The 11,367-nt window shown below is 44.4% G+C and overlaps 1 pseudogene across 1 annotated transcript; it reads right to left on the reverse strand.

Annotated features, from left to right (window-relative positions):
* Nucleotides 1-5,579: 5,579 nt before the first annotated feature.
* LOC145517759 (ubiquitin carboxyl-terminal hydrolase 11 pseudogene) lies at nucleotides 5,580-10,766 on the reverse strand (annotated as a pseudogene). The gene has a single exon (XR_014062309.1). The product of XR_014062309.1 is annotated as a ubiquitin carboxyl-terminal hydrolase 11 pseudogene (transcript).
* Nucleotides 10,767-11,367: the final 601 nt, after the last annotated feature.

Here is an 11,367-nt window from a genome sequence, read left to right on the forward strand (position 1 = left end):
CGCATGGTGTAGCTGGAGAAAAAAAAAAGGCTGGAGAATGCCACCTCTTTGAAGAGGACCCTGCTCTCCCTTAGAGCTTATAAGTCATGCGAAAAAGAGGCTTCTTCAAGACAGCAATGCAATACTTGTAATTTCTGTAAATAGCCCCATCTTTCAGAGTGATGTCATTTCTACATTTGATATGCTTGTATTTCTGTAGGATGTATATAGTTTAGGGGAATTTTTTTGTTGTTGTTTGGTTTGTTTTGTTTTTTTTTAGAAAAGTCAACATGTCTTTTTATTTATTGCTTGAAACAAAGATCATTTGAAGAAAAATAAATACATTTTTGACCACCTCTGGCTTGGTTTATCCTTTCCTGAAAAACTGCCAATATGATGACTTGGAAGATCTGAATCATTTGATGGTAATCTTGTGGAGACGGGCCACTCAAATCTGTGAGCTCCCTAAACACCATGGAAGGTGACAGATGAAGGCAGAGAGGAAATCTCTGAGAACTGGATTTTTTAGACAGGAAGAAGTGAAAGGTAAGAGACAGATGTCCTCATCTGAGAGTCTGCTTTCTTTTTAAAATTTTTATTTTTAATTGGAGGATAATTGCTTTATAATATTGTGCTGGTTTCTGTCATACATCAACGTAAATCAGCTATAGATACACAAATGTCCCCTTCCTCTTGAACCTCCCTCCCGCCTCCCACCCTGTCCCACCCCTCTAGGTTGTCACAGAGCACCAGTTTGAGCTCCCCGAATCATGTAGCAGATTCCCACTGGCTATCTGGTTTACATACGGGAATGTATATATCTCAATGCTACTCTCAATTCATCCCACCCCCTCCTTTCCCCACTGTCTACAAGTCTCTTCTCTATGTCTGCATCTCTGCTGCTACCCTAAGAATAGATTCATCAGTACCATCTTTCTAGACTCCATATATATGTGCTAATATACAATATTTGCTTTTGAGAGTCTGCTTTCTGCCAGGCACAGGATGGAGTGATAAGGATGGCTCTCAGATAGGAGAGATCAATCTTAAACACCCTACAGTACAAGTGATTAGGGCTACAACCAAAGATTGCACGAGGAGTTGCCACATCCTTCCCAACAATAGCAAGGGGTCCTGGCTCACAAAATCTTAGGAAATTTTAGAGACCTCGTGTTCCCTCGTGTTCTGTTGGGAGCATAAAAATAGCAATCTGTGTCGAGGCCAGGTAGAAGAAATAAATGGACGAAGGTGATATGAGGCAGTCGTTCCCCAGTGCTCATTTGGGGATTGGTTCTATCAGATTCAGTTGATACAAATGTCCCAAAGTGTAAACCAAAAGCATGTCAGTAAACAAGTATTTCTACTGTGCCATTGTTATCTAACACTATTTTGGAAGCACTCTTCAGTTCAGTCGCTCAGTCTTGTCTGACTCTTTCCGACCCCATGGACTGCAGCACGCCAGCCTTCCTTGTCCATCACCAACTCCCAGAGCTTGCTCAAACTCATGTCCATCGAGTTGGTGATGCCATCCAACCATCTCATCCTCTGTCATCCCCTTCTCCTCCTGCTTTCAATCTTTCCCAGCATCAGGGTCTTTTGTAATAAGCCACTCTTAGCATCAGGTGGCCAAAGTACTGGAGCTTCAGCTTCAGCATCAGTCCTTCCAATGAATATTCAGGACTGATTGCCTTTAGGATTGACTGGTTTGATCTTGCTCTCCAAGGGACTCTCAAGAGTCTTCTCTAACACTATAAGCAATGCAATTAGCAATGCAATTTGGAAGCGCTAGTCAATTTAATTAGCAAGTGAAAGAAATGAGGTATACAATTTGAAAAATGGGAGGCCAACTTATTTGCAGATGATATGTGTCTGAAAAACAGGAATCAACTGAAAAGCTATCAGAAATGAGAGAATTCAGCTAGTGGTTGATTGTATTAACACGAAAAAAATCAATAGCTTCCCTATATGAAAATATCAATTAAAAATAAAATAGATGTAGTAGATCCTATTTACAATACCAGCTTAAAGATAAACTGCCTACAGTAAACTTTACCAGAGATAGGCAAGACCTAGCTGATGGACATGGTAAAGCACTACTGGACTTCCCTGGCAGTCCAGTGGTTAAGACTACGTGCTTCCAGTGCCGGGGACACAGGTTCAATCCCTGGTCAGGAACTAAGATGGTACGGTGTGGCGAAAAAATAAAATTCTTCAAAGAAAAAAAATAACGTCCTATTAAGGGACATAGAAGAAGAAAAAGTCCTACCAAGGGACATAAAATAACACTTGAAAAAGCTGAAGGAAATACTGTGTTGTTGGATAAAAAGACTCAGTATTGAAAAGATATTATTTCTCCATAAATTAACCTATGCATTTAATATGATCTCAATCAAAACACCAACAGAATTTGGGAAGAACATGGCAAAAGATTCCTGATTTCACCTGAAGAGAAAAATATGCAGAAGTGTGTAGGAAAATGGAAAAAAGAAAGGAAGTCACAAGGTTGGGGGGTACCACTTGTACTGCCCATCTATCACTATTGTGATAAAAATAGTTCTAAATTTTTTATGAGGTTATTTTAAAAATAGAGATCCTTGGGCCCACCTAAGACACTGAGTCAAAGACTCCACAAACTCCCACAAGTGATTATGACCGAGCCACCAGGGAAGCTCAGGGAATCTATTTTTAACTAGAACAGTAGCTGAGGGAACTGACTCCCCACTAGTTGCCGTAGAAAAGTTCAGTGAAAAGCTCCTGAACTTGACTTTGGGGTTCCAGGCATCTCCACCAAAGTGTTGCCAAGCTGACTCTGTGTGACCACTTGGGGTGGTTGTACAACTCTTAAAATTTAGTAAATTTATGAAAAAAATCTTGTACACTTAAAATGGTAAATTTCATGGTATGTAAATTACATCCCAATAAAGTTGTTCAATGATTAATACACGAAAATAAATATATATGTTTGCTGCCACAAAATTCAAAGAACACAAATACATATAAAGAACAGTGGAAGTTCCTTCTTCTGCATATCCTTGCCTTACACCCAACTTTCTTCTAAGAAACTTTCAGTAACCAAAATGAACCATTGGTTGTAATTATTTCAAGACTCTTATTTATGCATTTTATAAATTCAAGTGTTTGACAGTGCAGGGGAGCAAAACTGGCCACCCCTAAATGTCTTTTAGACATGCAAATTATTTCAAGTTGAAACTAATGAAGAAACAAAAGGCTCAGGAAGAAACTTTGACCTTCCTCCTGAAGAATGCAGACACGGGACCTGTTTCAGGAAGAGAACATCACCTTAGATAACCTAGTCTGGACCAGGTGTGTAGATGGGGAGGAATCCAGCAAAGTCTGTTAAAATTCCTCCGTCCCATTGTCTCCTCAGGGCCCAGCAAATATTTATTTACCAAACATTTGCTTTTCATCTCCGTATAAATTGCCTTCCTTTCCTTTGAAGTCTCAAATCACTACCCCCAACATCCTCTTTTATCTTTAGCTGAAGATGGTCTTTAACTGGAGGGTTTCAGCCGTTTTGAGTTACTGTTTTCCTGGGTCTCTTCCATGGATACAGGTCATTCAACCTTTGTGGGCTTTTCTCCTGTTCATCTGTACATATCTCATGCCAATTTAATTCTTAGACCAGTCAGAATAACATAGAACGGTAGAGGAAAATTTCTTCCTCCCGGACAACAGGATAACATTTGAGTTGTTAGCCAAGTCAGTTATTTTAAATAGACATTCAGAGTGTACCGTCTCCGCTTTTGTTCTATTTGTTAAAAATCAAGTTAGTTAAATATGATATTCAACACCCTGATATTTTCATTTTTATTTTGTCAGTTTCTTAGAGGAATGTATTACAAATATGCGGAGGATTTGATAAACTCAGAATAACAGCGGAAGACTTTAACAGTTTGTGTTTTCTGTTTCAATGATGCCTCGCATGCATGAAGCCATGCTTTGTACAGCTTCTTGTGATTGGCAGCTGGGCTTCCCAGGTGGCGCTAGAGGTAAAGAACCCACCTGCCAATGCAGGAGACATGAGAAAAGGGTTCAATAAATGGGTTGGGAAGATCCCCTGGAGGAGGGCACGATGGCCCACTCCAGTACTCTTGCCTGGAGAATCCCCGTGGACACAGGGGCCTGGGGGCTACAGTTCATAGGGTAGCAAGGAGTCGGACATGACTGAAGTGACTTAGCGCATGCAGCAAGTGGTTGGTAAGTAGGTGAAGTTTCTTGTTCTCATGTAATGCCATTCTATTGATACTTTGGAATCAATAATACCATGTCTATATATGCTTGGTCACCTCTTGTCTGGTATGTCTTTACACATCTGCTTTTCATTTTAAGTAACAGTTGGGGATTTATTTTTCAATCCTAGAGAACACATGACCATTTAGTGATAGAAATATGACTGTAGATTTATAGGTTGAATACTGTAATTAGGGTGAATGCTGATTCTGGATATTTGTTTACAACGTTACTCCTTTTAAAATATAATCCATGGCTTTGAAGGGATCCAGCAAGAAACAAAAGTGATATTTCCATGCCCTTTTCATTTTCATCTCCCAGTGGAAAAGATTTTCTTCCAACATTCTGAGCAAATGGGCAAAAATAGCAGAGATGCTAGCAGAATCACACATTTATGGTTCTGTTGTTATCATCACAACTTTCTTCATTTCTAACATGATTGCTCCTGCTTTTAAGTTTTCAAACAGAATGAAGCACTTCACCTGGAAATCAGACTCTAAATTTAGAGGACAGGTCTTGAATTACTGAGCCACATGATTTAGAAAACATGTATCGTTCTTGTTTCAATTTCTTCCCTTCCCACAGTAACATAGTTTCATTGAAAAAGTCAAACACATCCGAATATTAGAAAGCAAAAAATCTCTTGAAATCCTGTATCTCTGAAACACTCACCCTCAACATTCCATGACCATCCTTCTACATATACGTGTGTGTGCATATATACACACATACATATACATATGTGTGTTTTCATGTTCTGCTGCTGCTGCTGCTGCTGCTAAGTCGCTTCAGTCGTGTCCAACTCTGTGAGACCCCATAGACGGCAGCCCACCGGGCTCCCCCGTCCCTGGGATTCTCCAGGCAAGAGTGCTGGAGTAGTTTGCCATTTCCTTCTCCAATGCATGAAAGTGGAAAATGAAAGTGAAATCGCTCAGTTGTGTCTGACTCGTAGCGACCCCATGGACTGCAGCCCACCAGGCTCCTCCATCCATGGCGTTTCCCAGGCAAGAGTACTGGAGTGGGGTGCCATCTCCTTTCATGTTCTAGCTCATGGATAAAGAGTCATGATAGTTACATTGTCTTGTGGCTTGCAGGTGATGTTTCTTTCTTTCTTCTATGTTCCAGACAGACAGACATAAATATATATGCACACAGATTTTTTTCTTTCAAAAATGTCAGCCATATTGTTAAAAAATATTTTCTTTTCACATATCTCCCTCCACCAGATTCTGCAAACAACCACTGTTAACCATTACGTGTCCTTCCTTTTCTCTCTATCCCCACAGAGTCATACACAATATGATGTGTTGTATTATATAACAGTATAAAGTGCATACACCATATATCTATATGTTTAACTACATATAGGGATTTTATTGGTATTTGCTTTATAAAAACAAGATCATACAATACACAGTTTCTGCATCTTGCTTCCCTCAATGTTTTGTGGAAATCACTTCAAGCCAAATGATAAATGAGTTGATTTGCTCCTAATTTCTTTCTTTTCAACATTTTTTGGCTGTACTGCATGGCATGAGGGATCATGGTTCTTCCTGACTGGGGACTGAATCCACACCCCTTGCAGTGGAAGTGTGGCGTCTTAACCACTGGACCACCAAGGAAGCCCCCACTCCCAATTCTTTCATGTAGATAAATTATTCGCATAGATCAATGATTTTAAAAATATAGACACCAGTATAATAAAATGCCTCCTTCTCAACTTTGTCACCTCACCACCGATTAACCAATGTTATTAGATTAAAAATAAACCTTGTTACCAGATTTTGACATATTCACCGAGAAGGTATTCCAATCATTTGAGTAAGCACATGAAGGTATAGTAAGTTTATATTTATGTAACTCCTCCCCCATCCACTGTTTTTATACCCACTCACTAACACTTGTTATACAATTTCCTGAGTTTCGTCAGTCTGAGACCTAATTTGTGTTAACTTATTTTAATTTGCATTTCTCTATGAAATAGAGCAATTTTTACATAGTCAAGATCCATTTGTATTTTTCTGTGAACTGTGTGTTTATAACTTTGATCTGATTATTTTTTTAGGAACACACTGGCACTTTTATATATACACAGCGCAAGGTACAAGGTCTCAGTAAGAAAATACACTCTGTTCAGGAGCACCCCACCCCCACCCCCTGAGAACACCCCGGACTGTGGACAAGAAGGAAGGGGAGAATCATAAATAGAGAATAGAAGGGAAGGTTGATGCTCTGAAGGGCAAACATGGGCCAGGAACACAGTGCTGACCTCTTTTTCCCTGGGGGAGAGCAATGCAGCAGCACAGGAGAACAGCAGCCACGATTAAGCCTGTGATGCCTGGCACGGGGCACCTAACGGGTAAGAGAATGGGGGTGGCTTCGGGAAGGAAGAGAGCTGGGACAGCTTCCTTCCCGCTGGTGGGGCCAGGGCCCCTCAGTTTACATCCATGAACCCCGACTTGGGTGGCGCACCGCAGGCAGAGTACGCCGGGGGGTTCGATGAGCCAGCCTGGGGTTGCAGACGGCGAGCCACATCCTGGCGCTGGTAGAAGAGGACATAGGCTGCCTTGGACTCAATCTGATTCTCCGTCACAGGCAAGACGCTGTTGTCATCGAAGTAGTGCCATTGGCCGCTGTCCTTGTTGCAGGCGAATGTCGTGTAGTGTCCATCCCGCAGGCCCCCATAATGGTTGGAAACCGCGATGAGGTCGTATTTGTAGAGCTCCGGAGCTGAGTCCTCCTGTGGCTTGATGACAAACTCGGAGAAGTCTAGGTCCCGGATAGGAAACTCCACAAGGGTGTCTAGCTTTTCGCGGGAGAAAGTGGTGTAGGAAAAGCGCTTCAGGTGGATAATGAGTGTCTCTGGCAGCATCCACAGGTCCAGCTTCTTGGTGGCCGGCTGGTGCTGCTTGCAAGTGGGGCAGTACCAGGGGTTCTCCTTCTCCAGGGTCTCAACGGTGGTGAAGAGCTTGATGCATTCCTGCAGCCGCACTGGCGTCTTCTTCAGCACATACTCAACACAGTCGTGCTTCACGTAGCCCTCAGCCTCCACCTCATCATAGTAACGCTTCTTCATCTCTGGCTCCCAGTCAATGGCAATGTATGGCTGGGCCTGGGTATCCTCGTTGAAGGTCGAGCGGTCGCTGGTCCCGTTGGAATTCACCATTTGCAGGGTGAAGAGGTGCTTGTGCCGCGCTCTCTGGGGCCAGTGAGATGGCCCAGGAGAGGTATCCACAGGGCCCCGACTACCGCTCGCAACTCCAGAGCCGGACCCAGCCTGCTCCAGGCCAGGGTCTTGGGAGCTGCCCCCAGCCCCACGTCCAGGCTGAGGGAGGCTGTCCTTACCCTCCAGGTCTTTCTCATCCCCATCCTCCTCGTCATCCCCAATGGGTCTGGTCACGTAGCGTGAGAGGCGATAGAGCAGGATGTGATACAGGGCGTCCCACGAGAGCCGGTCGCGGGGCACCGACACGAGAAGTGGGTGCCCGAAGAGCATCAGGCCATAGTAGGAACCGTCGTAGTCCCGGGCTGGGGTGCGCTCCCGCAGGTAGACTGGAAGCACAACGTCCTCTCTGGAGTTTTCCCCAAAGGCCGCCCTGCCTGACACCTCGTAGATGAAGATATCGTCTCGGTCCAAGATGCTGCTCAGAGGCTCCTCCAGCTGGTAGATCTTATAGAAGCAGTGACTGAAGACATCGGCCACCATCATCCTTTCTGGAGAGATGCCAGTGTGTTTGGCCAGAGCCACACACAGATCCGAGATCTTGCCTTTCTTGGGGACCAGGAGCTGGTGCTGCTCCGGCTTGCGGCGGGGGTCCATGGAGACAAAGAAGACCTCCATGACCCTCTTGTGGCTCACAGGCAGTGGGACACTGAGGTAGCAGAAGGGGTCGAAGGTCACAGACACATTGCCACAGTCAGGGCACACCAGGGTGGACTTGAAGAGGCCGTGGAAAGTGTCCACGATCACAGAATCGTTCCACCGTTTGTGGTTCTGCCAGGCCTCCTGAGCCACCTCCTGATCGGGCCTCCCAGCAGCGTCGCACAGCTCCACGTATTCCTTCTTCTTGACGCGATTGAGGTCCTCGTGCAGTCCATCCAGGAGGAATGACAGCAGCTCCTGTGAGTCATGCAGCTGGTAGCCCAGGAACTGGGACGCAAAGTGGCCGACCTTGGTCTTGAATACGTAGGGCACGATGGAGCGGTGGTGGCCGGACCACGCCTGCTTCACCAGGTCGGCATAGGCCTCTGCAATCTCCCCCTTCATGCCCAGCGGGTTGCCGAGGTTGAGCTCCTCCAGGTAGCGGTTTTGGAGGAAGTACTCGGTGAGCTGCGGCACGTTGCTGAGGCACTGCAGGGCTGAGTTCATGAAGCACGTGTTGCCCAGGTTGGTGAGACCACAGATGCCCGGCTGGCCTTGGAAGTCCTCACCCTCCTCCGACGGGCTGCTCGTGGCCTGTGGCTGCGCGCTGGGCCAGGCGCCATCCTTGTTTCGGGTCTCCATGACGACCACCTACTCAGTCTCGAGAGCGGGCGTCAAGCACTGTGACGCGGGCGTCACACAACCTCTCAAAAGGGCCCTCCGCGTTCTTGAGCCACAGCCGGGTCTCTTCCTGGGGGCGCCCCGGAAACTGCCCTGGAGCGGTGCGCAAAACGAGGTCATTAGAATCTGCGGGGCCGAGCTGAGCCATGGGAGGTGTGCCCGCATCACTGAGCTGGACGAACACCAGTTCTACTGGGTGCGCTTCAACCTGTGGATGCCCGGCAGCTCCACGACCTTGCGTTCCGTGCGAGGCTGGCCATGCTCTAGAGCGTACCAGTTTTCCAGGTAATGCCGAGCAGCCGCTGGGAGCGGCACCTAGTCCTCACCTTCCGCCAGTCTCTTCTTAAGGCGTCCGTTTACCTGGTCTTCAAAGACCTCAGCCTCGTTGATGCAGCCAGGGAAGGTGCTGGAGTCTCGATCGCCTCCTTGCATGTACGCCTCCCAGTGCTGGTACCAGTGCTGTCCAGTGAGGAACCTGCGCTCTCCTCCGTCCTGGGAAGAAGAGCTCGACCAGAGACAAAAAGCTCTCTGCGTCAAAAACTTTGCTCATTTGCAGGCGCCATTTTTTGCTTCCCCTGATTTTTTTTTTTAAATAATCTTCCAGGCTTTTAGGAACTCTTTCTGTATGAAAGAGATGAGCCCCCTTCTACAGTAAGTAAGTAATATTAGTTGCTCAGTCGTGCACGACTCTTTGCGACCCCATGGACTACAGCCCACCAGGCTCCTCTGTCCATGAGATTTTCCAGGCAAGAATACTGGGGCTGGTTGCCATTTTCGTCTCCAGGGGATCTTCCCAATCCAGGGATGGAACCCGAGTCTCCTGTACTGCAGGCAGATTCTTTACCGACTGAGCTACCAGGGAAGCCCTTCTACAGTATGAATTGCAAATATTTCCCCCAGTTTGTCATTTGTCTTTTGACTTGGTTTATAATAGTTTAAAAAAAAATATGTATCTTTTTGAGTCTTTGCTTTTCATTCTTTTTGTATACATTCTCCCGTCTTAAAGAATACTGAGACGGAGAACACAGCTACTCACTTTGTAGGTTGGTCCCAGCGCTGAGCAAGGAAACATAAGTTTTATTTCAACATCATACATTGAGTAAGTGCCTGGGAGAGGGGTTTGCTTGGGTAACTGTTCTCTCTTCCCAGTACTTCCCCTGGGTCTGAACTTCGGAGCACGAGTCTACAAAATCAGTTCCTAAGTTCGAAGTGGCAGAAACATAAAGACTATTTGCGTTTACCCTCTGTCTTCCCCAGTTTTAAACGAATTTAAAACACCAGCCTTTTTAAATACATGTTCACACTGTTCACCTCCTTGAAGTCAAAGGAAGATTAGGTTTAAATTAATTATTTTTATTTATTTACTATTTATTTCTCCACATGCATCTCTAGGTCTCCTCTCTCTCTAAAAAAGGAAGTATTGATGTATAGACTTTGCTTGTACATATGTTTCTAGCCTTCTCTCTCTTTATAAAATATTTTTAATTTTTTTAGAGCAGTTTTGGATTCAGCAAAATTGAGCAGAAGTTACAGAGATTTTGCATAAACCCCTGGTCCTGGTTGATAAAAGCCTCCTCCATTATCAACATTCTCTACCAGAGTGGTACATTTGTTACAATTGATGAACCTATGTTAACATGTCACAATCACCCAAAGTCTACAGTTTGCATTAGGGTTCATGCTTGGTGTTATACATTCTGGGTTTTGGTAAGTGTGCAGTGACATTCATCCACCTTTACGGTATCTTTGAAGATATTCTCACTGCTCTGAACATCCTCTATGCTCCACTTAGCCATCTCTCCCTTCCTGACTCCTGGCAACCACTTCTCTACTTGTCTCCTAGTTTTGCCTTTTTCAGAAAGTTGGAATCATACAGCCTGTAGCCTTTTCAGATTGGCTTCTTTCGCCTAGCATTCACGTTTATTCCACGTCTTTTCATGGCTTTTTAGCGCTGAATAAATATCTTGCTGTCTGGAGATCCCAGAGTTTACTTACCCATTCAGCTACTGAAGGGTATTTGATTGCTTTCAAGTTTTGGCAATTGTGAATAAAGCTGTTAGAAACACCTGTGCGCAGGTATCGGTATGGACCTAAGTTTGCATAAATATCAAAGTGCACTCTTGCTGGAACATATGGTATGTTTAGTTTTGTAAGAAACGGCCAAAATGTCTTCTGAGGTGACTATACCATCTCACATGCCACCAGCAATGAGAGTTCTGGTTGTTCCATTTCCTCACTAGCATTTGGTATCAGTGTTCCAAATTTTGGCCATTATAATAGGTGTGTAATGGTATGTCGTTTTTAAAATTTGCATTTACCTAATGTCATATGACATTAAACATCTTTTCCTATGCTTATTCGTCATCTGTTTATCTTCTTTGGTGAGGTGTCTGTTCAGGTCTTTGTTCTATTTTTTACTCAGATTGTTGATTTTCTTAACATCCAGTTTTAAGGGTTCTTTGTATATTTTGGATAGCAGTGCTTTATCAGATATGTCTTTTGCAAATATTTCTCCCAGTCTGTGGCTTATCTTTTCATTCTCTACCCAGCACCTTTTGCAGAACATAAGTTTTAAATTTTAATAAAATTTTAGC

Source organism: Giraffa tippelskirchi, chromosome 8, assembly GCF_054371585.1.
Source record: "Giraffa tippelskirchi isolate mGirTip1 chromosome 8, T2T-mGirTip1v1.2.pri, whole genome shotgun sequence".
NCBI lineage: Eukaryota > Metazoa > Chordata > Mammalia > Artiodactyla > Giraffidae > Giraffa > Giraffa tippelskirchi.